Consider the following 11,133-nt stretch of genomic DNA (forward strand, 5'->3'; position numbering starts at 1 on the left):
CACGGAGCTGTGCAGTGCAGCACGATGCTAAACGCTGCCGTGCCAAAGTTGTGTGCAATTAAGTACTTATCAAACGCTACCACGGAAGAAAAATGAACTCTGTGTGCTGCTAATAACTGCTCGAGGGGAGTGAGAGAGCTCAGCTCTGGGAGCTGATGGGGCCAGAGGGGGCAATCTGGCTGTGCTGGCAGCAGGCAGTGCCCCCACATGCAGCCCCCTCCTTCTGTGCCGCACAGCCGCTAGCCCAAACGTGCACGGAGAGCCGAGGGCACCTGCTAAGCTGATTGCCAGCCTTCTGCATGTACCTTTATTCAGACAGAGCGAGGAGCAGTCTGAGAACAGGAGACGGATTTGCTCTCTGCACGTCCTCTCCATCCATAAGCTTTTGCTGCCCAGCCTCCCAGAAGAGTGAGTGCAGAGCCCTGGCTGCGAGGGCCTCGGGCTGTGGAGAGGAGGTGGGCACAGACATTTCGGCGAGGGAGAGGTGCCGTTCTGTCCGTGGGCTGCAGCGTGTTTTCCTGGCTCGTGCCAGACGCGGCTGAGGCGGGACCATATTGTCTGTCGCGCCTGTGGCAGCTTTCTGTCGCACGTGGGAAGCTCTGCCAACCACTTCTATTTTCGTTGCCCAGGCAAACCAGTCTCTGCATTCACAGGACAGTTTCCATGACAAAGGAGGCAGCTCTGTAGCACTGCAAATATTTGTTTTATGGCCATGTGCTCGCTGAGGGCCGTGGGCCTTCCCCTCTGATCAGCACCGGGTGCCAGCGGGGCGTGGGGCCGCCATGTCGGAGCCTCGGCCTAGTGGCGTGGCTGTCTGCTTCGTAACAGCCAGCGCCGCTTCTAATCAAAACAGAGTCTGGAGCGTAAATATTTTACTCACAGAAAATTGTCAGACCAGGCTTAGCAAATGCTGCTGGAAATCTATGAGCTTTAAATAACTTCCACATGTGAATACAGGCCCTATTTATTAGTAGAAAAAAGCGATTAATGCTTTTGGTCAACACATCTAATTCAGTCTTACGCATCCCATCTGTCACCAAGTCACTCTGAGATTGTTAAATGCGTGAGCAGTGGCATTTCATACATTTTAAATGCAGTCTGTGGGAAGTGTTTGCAAATTGGAGCTGTGGAGATAACAGGAGGAGGCGAGGCAGTGCCCCCGGCCCCGCTCACTTGTCTGGGCCGTACGCGGCTGGGACGCTGCCCCACCGGGTGCTCGGGCAGGGGCTGCGTGCTCCGCTAACAGCTCCCCGAGGAGATGTGTGGCAGCGAGGGATGGGAGAGATGCGAGTTACACGGGGTGCTGCAGGGCTGGGAGCGCAGGGGGCAACTGGGGGGTCCCCGCTGGGCCCTGGGGTGCCTGGGGGCATGGGGCAGCACCCTGGGGTGAGCTGGGAGCAAGCACCGGGGATGGCAGGAGTGAGTGAAAACGTTTGGAGGGAGGTCTAGAAATTGGCTAGCTAGGAGTGAGGTGGAATTGAAGGCAAATGCTCTTATTTATTCATTCATTCATTTAATTATTTTTATTCTTTGGTGGAATGCAGTTTGTTTAGGGATGTTTTCAAAGATTCATTTGATGCCCTCATTTTTTTTTTAATTTTTTATTTTCCTTATAGAAACAATCCAGAATACCTCAGATTTGGAAAGATACTCATTATCATAATGTCCTGCAGTGCTTTTCTAATTAGTAGTCAATGTTAGTTCAAGACCGTAACTATCCTGGCAGGACTAAATCACATTTTCACTATAGCTAAACATGTATTTAGCAAGTGAATTTTAAATCTTTATCTGCAGTGCCTTCTCTGTCATAATCTTTATACATCTAGTTTTGTAATAAATTAGAACTGGGATAGCTGTGGAGTGAAATCCAGCGGCAGCTGTATCTCAGTTCAGATTTGCATGCCCCTTGGGTGTTTTGCTTCACCAGGAGTTCTTTTTCAAAGCCTTTTCTGAATTGAAAATTAAAAAAAAAAAAAAAGGAGATGAGACAAGAGCACATCTCCTTTGTGCAGTGTGTGCTTTCATACCCTAATCGTTCCATAGATAAAACATTAGGCTGGCTCCCTGATGCCACAGCCTAAGATCAGTCCAAAATATTCAAAGATACCATATGTCTGAGACATGAATTGTTTCCTTTAACTTAAAATGCAGAAACTCTGGCAAAGTAAGAGCAGGTCAGGCAGCCACAACCTCATGGGATGGCGAGGGGCGTCTTGTGGCAGGAAGACAGCTCCAGGTAGAAGATGGGGCAGATTCCTGCTGCTTCCCTGCGGGTGGTGGGCTCCCGGGGCTGGTTTCCCACAGCTGAATCGCCGAGGTGGGATTTGGGTTTCCTCTCCGAGGAGCACCCAGCAGAGATGCCTCGGCTGTGGTTCCTCTGCCACTGGGGGAAGCAACGCCGGGCCCGGAGCTGCTGCAGGGAAGCGTGGGCTGAGCTGGGCACCGGGAGCAGTGCCCGGGTTCCCAGCACAGGCGGAGATCCTACAGCCTGGGTTTGCAGCTCTGTGCAACAGCAGCGTCTGTTTGGTGGTGTGGTACGGGGGGAGAGCGGCTGGCACAGCGCTTTGCTTTCCGCAGCTGGTAAGGACACGCTCTGCTAGGGCTGGTGCCTGGTGCTTATGGCTGTCACGGAGAATTTCACTGCGTGGTTGGTACAGCTGGTTGTCTGATCACTAGTCTAAAGAAACCCTGAGGTTTCTTTTTTCACTTTTTATAATTTGCTCCCTTTTTTTTTTTTTTCTGGGCCTAGATGTCATATAAATGGGATTAAAAAAAAAAAAAAGATGAAGTTACTAGCCTGAACAGTTGCGTGCTATTAGTATTCAGTATCTCTTCATGACACTTCAGTATAATAACTACTGCTGGGGATGTGACCAACATCAAAAAATTAGAATTTTGTTGCACACAGAAATATTCACAAGGCTGAGGTGCTTTTTTTAGTCTGAGAGGTTTCTTGCCTAGGCTTTGGGGCAGGAACTTGGAGAGGTTCATGTCTGCCCTCCCCCATGGACTGGGAGCTTGAAGGCTTTTGACACCGCAGAGGATTCCCTGGGCAGCAGCGTGCCGGTGGCTCCCGTCCCCCCGGCCAGGAGACGGCCCCTGCAGTAGGGCGGGTGGGCGCAGGTCTGGCCCGGGAAGGGGCCAGGAGAGCAGGGAGGAGCCCTAGCCTCGCTGTCCTGTAGCCTGTGTTAGCGCTACCGACCTCTCATTCTGTTCTGTGTATCAAACATTTGGACAGCATCACAGAGATTTTGTGAAGCTACTTGTGAAGTGGTCCCTGAGATGTATTCAAAAAACTTACCATTTTTTTGGGGGTGTGTAAATAGTTCAGTTTTAATCTGGAAATAGCAATAATTTGTAGCATTTTGTAGTTATTTGCCGTAAATATTTTCAGCATAAATTAGTTTAGAAACAGGATTATAGAACATGATCAAAATTAAATGCATGATTGCTACAAAAGCCTCCCTGCTAGATGTAATAATCCAGCTCTGGATTTGTGATGTGCATGTGCCCAGCAATAGAAAAGAAGGGACTTGTTCTTCCATGAGTGTTTTGGCTTTTCCTTATGGCTCCAGTGCAAATAAATTTGAACTGAACTGATCAGTGGGGAAAGGAAGGAGAACCCTAAAATGAAGTAGGAGGAAATAAACTGGTTCAGGTAATGTTAGGCAGAAACATCTCCTCTGAGTCTGAGTGGCTTTGAACCTTTAGAGGTTAGAAAAACATCCACGATGTATCCCATTATCTGCTTCTCTCGCTTTCCTTTCCAGCCCGTCTTTTAAAGAGTTTGCTGTGAAATGACAGCAGCAAGCACAAATGTCTGGTAACAAGGCCCATCATAAACATGAAGGCAAGAAAGTGTCTCCAAGAATAAGATTTCCAGATTCCTTGCATCTCTCTGAAGTCCGTGAAGGGATTTGATTCTGCCTTCTGGTCTCAGCCAGAAGCTGGTAGTTCCTTGGAAGATAAGCCTGCACTTTCATTTCTGTTCAGACGCGCTCGGCTCCGCGGCTGCCTGGAGCCCGGGCAGCCCCTGGGGGAGGCTCGGCGGCTGCGGGCAGCAGCTCAGGACCCCCTGCACGGCTCCCCGTGGCCTGGGCACAAGCTCGTTATGTGCAGACCTCGGTGTCGGGCAAGGAGGAGGCATACCTTCTGTGTGAGTAAAGCCAAGCGTGTAACACTGCTAAGGCTAATATCTGAGGTCTACTCGTTTTTAGTTTGTATCTAATTGCTACAGAGACAAAGAACGGTGCCGCAGTTAAACTGTTATGTTTTCCTCCTGCTGCTCTGGGTGCTGAGGTCCCACTGGTGTCACACAAGGGCCAGACCTTTGCTGGGAGGAACACAATGCGCTTTGCGTGGGTGCACGTCTGTCATCGCCATGTGGGGATGGCGGCTGTGCCTCTGGGTCTTGGCGTTTTGTTGGTCACAAAAGGAAGCAGCTACGTTTCTGTAAACAGGCCCTTGGCATGGTTGGCTGCGGGCTATTTCCTGGCGGTTGTCCTCACGGGGGACCCTCCTGGGAAGGGTGAAGAAGCCATGTCCCAGGGTCCGCAAAACCAGCCTCAGCCCTCAGAACATACAGCCCTTGCACATCATATCTGACAGTTTCCTGGTGGCTCTAAGGAAGCTGTGATGCAGTCATCAATGCACCTTGTAAAAACTGCCAGTACCTTCATGCATCTATGCACCCTTCTCTTTAAAGCAAAACCAAAAAAATCACCACAGCTTTCATAAGGTGACTGAAGAAGGGATTCAGCGAATTATGGGTTCTTCTCAAGCTGCTTTTTGACTACATTTCATAACTGTTTCTAATGTTAAATCATAGTTCTCCTAGCATAAAATATATTGTTATTTACAGGAGAAAAAAAGAAGTAACATAGACTTGTGGTCTTTTTGTTAATGAAATGAATGAATGAATGGCTTGTAGTCTCATGAAGCTATTACGAAAGGTAGCGGAAACAGTACTGTGAAAAGCACGTATGTATTACAGCCTGCTGCACACCCACAAGTATTTTATAATAATGTGAGGAGAAGAGGCTGGGGCAGGAACGAGCCAGCTGGGGACTTCTCTAGCTTTGTGAAGCTAAACTGACTAGAATGAGGCACCTTTCACGAGGATGGAGCATTTGTTTCTGTTAATTGGGTAGAGGCAGTATAAGGATGTGTTCATTGTTGGACTTGGACGTGTACAGCCTGAATGTTGCAGATTTTTTGCCATTAGTCAGGGGAATGACAGTTGTAATAACACCCATTGTTTTACTAAGATACTTGTAAAATCCCTGAGACACTGCTGATAATGACTTCTTCTTAATAAGGGAGAGATGAAAAGTGAATAAATAGAATTAAGTATCCTACATGGATATGTGACCACATATAGATTTAACTGAGTATAGAAGGGAAACAATTAGAGATATAAAGGAGCAACTCAGAACTTCCTCCAAAGAGACATTTGTACCAAGGGCTCATCCTGCTGCCTTGCAAGATCAAATGCTTATCCAAATGAGAGACAACAAACTGGTAGGAAGCAAAACTGAACCTGGCTTCATAGTTTTGGCCACATAACTTTGTGACTTCTTGAAATAGTTTTACATGATCAGGTAGCTGTAAACCTAAAAAAAACAGTAGGAAAACTGAGTCAGGATCAATTCTGCTTTGAAATCTTTGGAGCATTGTTTGATAAATATTTGTTGTGGGTTTTATAATATACACGTTTTATTGAAACAAAGATCTGATTTGTCTCTGTCTAGTCCCAAATTTACACTCTTTCAGAATATTACTCTTTGGGGAATTTGAATCTTTTCATGTTTCATTCTAATTAAAGATTAAAACAAACACCAAGATCTTCCAGAAAAACGTGCCTCGGCCCCATCTGTGAGATAACTGCTGTGAGCTCAGCGCACCACACAGAATGAGCCCTGGTCACCGGGACCCTTACACAGCATTTCGTCGTGGAATTGATGGACACTGGTAGAATGGTTGAAACATTTCAGCAACCAGGCTGGGAGGGTAATTCTCAATATGATCAGAAAAAAGTAAAGTAAAACAGTAGGCTGTGACTGAAACTCGTGCAGATGGAAAAAGCTTTACATTGGCTTCTGTGGTTTAGAAGAGACTCCACTTTAGTAAAAGAGTATATAGCCTCTGTAAAGCATGGGGGATCAGTTGTTCAGGCTGGAAGTTCTGCTGTTTGTACTTCATCAGATAAACCTTAAGAAAGGGCTAGCAGATGTTCTCAAGGGCTAGTAGATGTTCCCAGAACAGACTATCATTGATGCAACCACACCCTGCGGAGAGCAGCCACTGCTGGACAAAAACAAGTGCACCGAAGTCCCGGTTTAGGATGTCCAAACTACAGTGAGCCTTTTGCAAAGCTCATCTATAAGGATGAGCATCATCTGAGGTGGCTGAAGTGTGGTGTCCGCTGTGGGTGACTGTTCAGCACGATCGTGTGGGCTGCATGAGCCATGCACTAAACCCAGACATACTTAGCCCCAGCGATGCCTATCAGGGAGCACCCATCTCCCACCTTTCTAGGCAGAGTGCCCATGTTGGAGTGGGTGGAACAAATCTCCCTTTTTCAGTTCCTCTGCATCTGGCTGGACTGGCGCTTTCACCAGCAGCTTGAAGGGCTTGAATCCCTTCTCTCAAGCCTTAATTCTAGACCTGAGTTGCTCTAAAAACCTTTTTAGGTGTTTCAGCTCCTCTTTTTGTTTATATTTTTCCCCCATGTTCTTTTTCTCCTTTAATGACTTCCTCAAAGCAGATGGTCTTCAAACTCTCTCTCTTTCAAGAGATATATTCTGTCATCTAAAAGAGAATTTTTCTCATCTGAAGAGTGTTCAAGAAGACTTTATTGCTTTGGGGAGGAAAATATACCCAGAAAATGCACACTTTGCAGGAACTTTAATCCTCAGGCCTGCAGCAAGAAGAAGAGGCTGTGGTTGCTAATATTTATGAAGCTGTCCCATTTTTCTGCCTTAGATCTGAGAAATATTGAATTTTGGGGATCTATATCTGTGTTCAATCCAGACTCCTTCTGGATAGGAGTCTTTGGGTATGAGTCTTTTGGTCATGTCTGTGGTAACAAAAGGGGACTTTTCCTCTCTTGGGTGGCACAAGAAAGTAGCTTCTGCATCTCTGTTCCCTCCTTACTTCTGATCTTCCAGCCTGAAGTAGTTTGACGTGTCCTGAGAGGATCTGGGCATGAAAGCAAAATCCTTGTGTCAACTCCTCCACGCCTTGTAGACTGAAGGGAGTTGGGCTTCTTCATCAAAGTCTTCCTCATCTTGAGATCATTCTCACACCTCCAAGCCTGCCTGCCCCACCAGGTGGGACATGTGCTGGTACAAGTCTCAGTTTCTCTCCTCCAGTGCAATAGCAAGGCCAAAGGATGTCCTCTTTCCTTCCACCTCGACCTTGCCCTTTTCGCAATGGGATCAGTGCATCCTCTGACAGGAGCATGCCCCCCTTTCTCAGTGTCGTTGGCCGTTCCGGAGGCAGAGCTCCAAGCCCAACAGGTGTGCCTGAAACCTGAGTCAAGAGGCCTTTTGTTCACCATCCCATCTTCCTGCCTCAAGAAGCTGCCAGAGACTGTTTTCTTCTTGGTCTGAAGATGAAGACTGCAAAGTCTCGTTGTCAGAGGGTCTTAGGGTTTCTACCAGCCTCTGCAAGGAAGGTGAGCGCCCAGCCCCGCTGCAGTGTGCACCACGTCCTCCTCTCAGTGACAGTCGCTGCGCCTGCCTCTCCACCTTGCCTCTCTTCAAGCCCAGCCACCCATAGCCAGACGGGTTTCCCTGAGGCATCCCTGCCTTTTGTCGGGCTCCTGTTCAGCAAGTGGCTCTCTCTGCCAGATTCTGGTATCGGGCACAGTTTTTCTTCTTTCACACATGAATTAGTTAATACTTACACCATCTTCAGATGGTTTGTCTACTAATGAGATTAGCAAGGAATACACAAGGGAGGATGCTCAGAGAAAGAAACAGTTGCACACTTCCAGCATATATTTACGTCTTTTAGTTTGATGTGTGCATCTCTGATTTCACCAGGAAAATTGCAAAAGCACCCTTAGATAATTTGACATTAGGGAACCCTGATGACGTCGTTTTTCAATGCACGGTCTCCAGATGCATGTCTTGTTGACTGCAACGGTGTAGATTGCTTCTTATAATCCAGTCCATCATTTTGATGAGCTCCAAACAGCCCTGGGAGATGTCAGTCTGCTCTCCTGTGCTTTAATTCCTCTCTCAGCAGCCATTTCAACATATTTTTTAATTGTGCAGGCATGCCAAGATGCAATATGTGCTTTACAATCCTGTCTGCTGAGTACTGCAGCTGCCCCCAGCTTCTCTGCCTCTTGCCTTTCCAACCCTTTTCTAGGGCCAATCTCAGGATAATCTGCCAGAGCTCTTACTGCTGTACACTCAGGGAATTTGTCCTTCAGTAGTGGAAAATGCTCAAGAACTCGTGGGAAAACACATTGTGGACTGGTAAGGAAACGCTGCCTGTGAAGCCCCTGCTGTTTCCTGAGAAACACAGGCAACCTTATGCTGGTATTGGGGCCGACCCCAGCCTTGTTTTTCCCCAGTGGTGTTTCAGATCCAGCAAACAGCTGCAGCACAGTTCCCTTCCAAGCTATGCCTCTTATCAGGACAGCAGCAATAGCAGGTGCCGGCACAGCGAGATGGGCACAAGCTCAGATCCTCTTGTGCCTCGAGGCGGTTCGTCTGCTAAGAAGGCTTGTTAACATGCAGACGTCTTGGAAGCATGAGCTGGCTGGGAAGCACGCTTTGTGTCAGCAGCTTCGTGTTCAGGTGGAGGCTGACACTGCCAATATGGTGCTTTACACGTACACTGCGCAGCGAGCGGGGTAACCCGCAGCAGATCCATTTGCTGCCTGGTTCCATTTCAAAAGCTTTAAATGGCTTGGCAGACAAGTTGAACTGTGTTAGGTAGTTAAATTGCACGTGGGAGAACTGAGGTGATAATCTAAGGGTAATTCCTGCAATTTGGGTTTTAATTTAATGTTGATATCTGTACAGCCCAGCGGACCAAGAAGGTTTCATGCTGACATCAGGCTGACTTCAGGCTGGAGGATCTAGTAATCCTTTCAGAGGAGGTTGAGAAGATCCAGCAATCTTTTTGTCCTATCCCTTTCATTGCAAGTGTGTTGTAGAACGTAAGTCAGAGTTCATTCTATATCAAAGCTTTAGTTGTCTGCAAGGATCAAGAACAGGGTGGCTTCAGGACCAGAACCTTTTCTCAGATCTAGACACCAGGAAGAGGCTCTTCACCGAGAGGGTGGTCGCACACTGGAACAGGCTCCCCAGGGAAGCAGTCACTGCACCAAGCCTATCTGAATTTAAGAAGCGTTTGGACTGTGCACTTAGTCACATGGTCTAAACTTTTGGGTAGACCTGTGCGGTGCCAGGAGTTGGACTTGATGATCCTTATGGGTCCCTTCCAACTCGGGATATTCTATGATTCCATGATTCTGTGTCTTGGTTTTGGTACTCAGTTTCTGCTCAGCATTCATCACATCATGGTGCTTGTGTTGTTCTCAGGGTTAGAGTGGACTGCTCTTTACCACCAAGAGACACTCTTTTTCATTCATTAATCTTCTAGCCTTCTGCAACATCTTTCTGGGAATTGAGATGCTCCCGCATGAAATGTCCTGAGGATGTGTGTTTGGAAGGGGAATGCAATCTTAACTGCAGTGCACAAAATACAGAGGAAATGTTAATAGTTATATCGCCTGGAGCCTATTTGTATATTCACAGTGGACTGGGGATATTTTCTTGCAGCCTGGCGCTTCTCGGTGCACGTGTCTGAATTCCTGGTACGTGTCTTCTCTGTGCTCGCCCATTTGTCTCTCTGACATGACAGCTATGGAAGTTCCTGGATCCATGTATATTTTGGGTGAATCTCACTGCACGTGAAGTCATCTGTCATTTCACTTAATCAGTTTGATAAAGAAGCATTGTCCTTACTTGCATCCGGCAATGAGCAGAAGCTGTTACTAATCTCTATTAAGTGAACTGCTGGCTGTAACTGCATCAGAATATTTTAATCCATCTTCCTGGAAAATATAATCTGTGATCACTCTGGGTTTGCCAATTTTCGTGAATGCAGAAGTTTCTTATCTGCTCACTGTGGTATTTAAATTCAACCCAACCCTCCTCTGACTGCTTCAGCAATAGGTTTTGCATGCAACAATAAGCTTCACTCAGAAAACAAATGATACAACTATGAGAAAAAAATGTGAAAATAGGTTTCTAAATGCGTATGCACAACTACTTATGTCAAAAGAGTTTATCAGTTTGTCCAATCATTTCAGCAAGTACCACATAGCTTATCTTCAGCTAGATAGCAGAGCATATATTTCAAATACTCATCTAGAGCATAACAATTGGTAAGCTGTTGTTAAAAACACATTTTCCCATGATCATGGATATTCATTGAGCAGACAGACTAGCGTCACTGGGTTGCTTGGTATAAACTGGTTGCTCTAATAGGTATGATTATGTATGTATATATGCACAGTTTGATAATAGGACTGAAATGTTTGTGTCGTGATTGAACGACTTTTTTCCTGTTTAAATATTGCCAGATGGTTTCTTCTGGTCAGTGATAGCTGTAACTTCTGAAGGTTAAAGTGAAGTTATGTTTTTCTTGAGAAGGAAGAAATTTAACTTTCATTTGAAAAACTGTGTGGCTGTGGAAAGCCTACTCGGGATCTGGGAAGAGAAACTTAACTTGGAGGGGAGTTTTAGGGATATAAGGTACTGGAAATTAAAGAAGTCGGATTATCAGCTCTACTGCTGTTCGTATGAATATAAACCTGTATGTTTTCTGCACTTCCAAAAGCCCAAAGCTTTCTTTTGTACTTCATACAAAAGCAAAAGATAGTATAGAAGATTATAAAAACAGAGATCTTAATTACTTGAGAGTCCTGTCTGCTTACTGATGCATAAAAAGTTCTTATTGAGGATTTATATCTTAGTCATGCCAGTTTAGTTTTATTTTTATATCATGTTTTCCTACAATAATTGCATTCCAAGGAGTTTTCTGCATGGCATTCTGTCCCCTATTCTCAAATATCACTGCCTAAAAATCAGTAAATAATCTAAAAAA

The 11,133-nt window shown here is 46.2% G+C and overlaps 1 long non-coding RNA gene across 1 annotated transcript; it reads left to right on the forward strand.

Annotated features, from left to right (window-relative positions):
- The first annotated feature begins 8,492 nt into the window (after positions 1 to 8,492).
- Positions 8,493 to 10,104, forward strand: LOC136791016 (uncharacterized). The gene is made up of 2 exons (XR_010832101.1): positions 8,493 to 9,178; positions 9,804 to 10,104. It is a non-coding gene; the product is annotated as an uncharacterized lncRNA (long non-coding RNA).
- The last annotated feature ends 1,029 nt before the right edge of the window (positions 10,105 to 11,133 follow it).

The sequence above is a fragment of the Anser cygnoides genome, chromosome 5, assembly GCF_040182565.1.
Source record: "Anser cygnoides isolate HZ-2024a breed goose chromosome 5, Taihu_goose_T2T_genome, whole genome shotgun sequence".
Taxonomy (NCBI): Eukaryota; Metazoa; Chordata; class Aves; order Anseriformes; family Anatidae; genus Anser; species Anser cygnoides.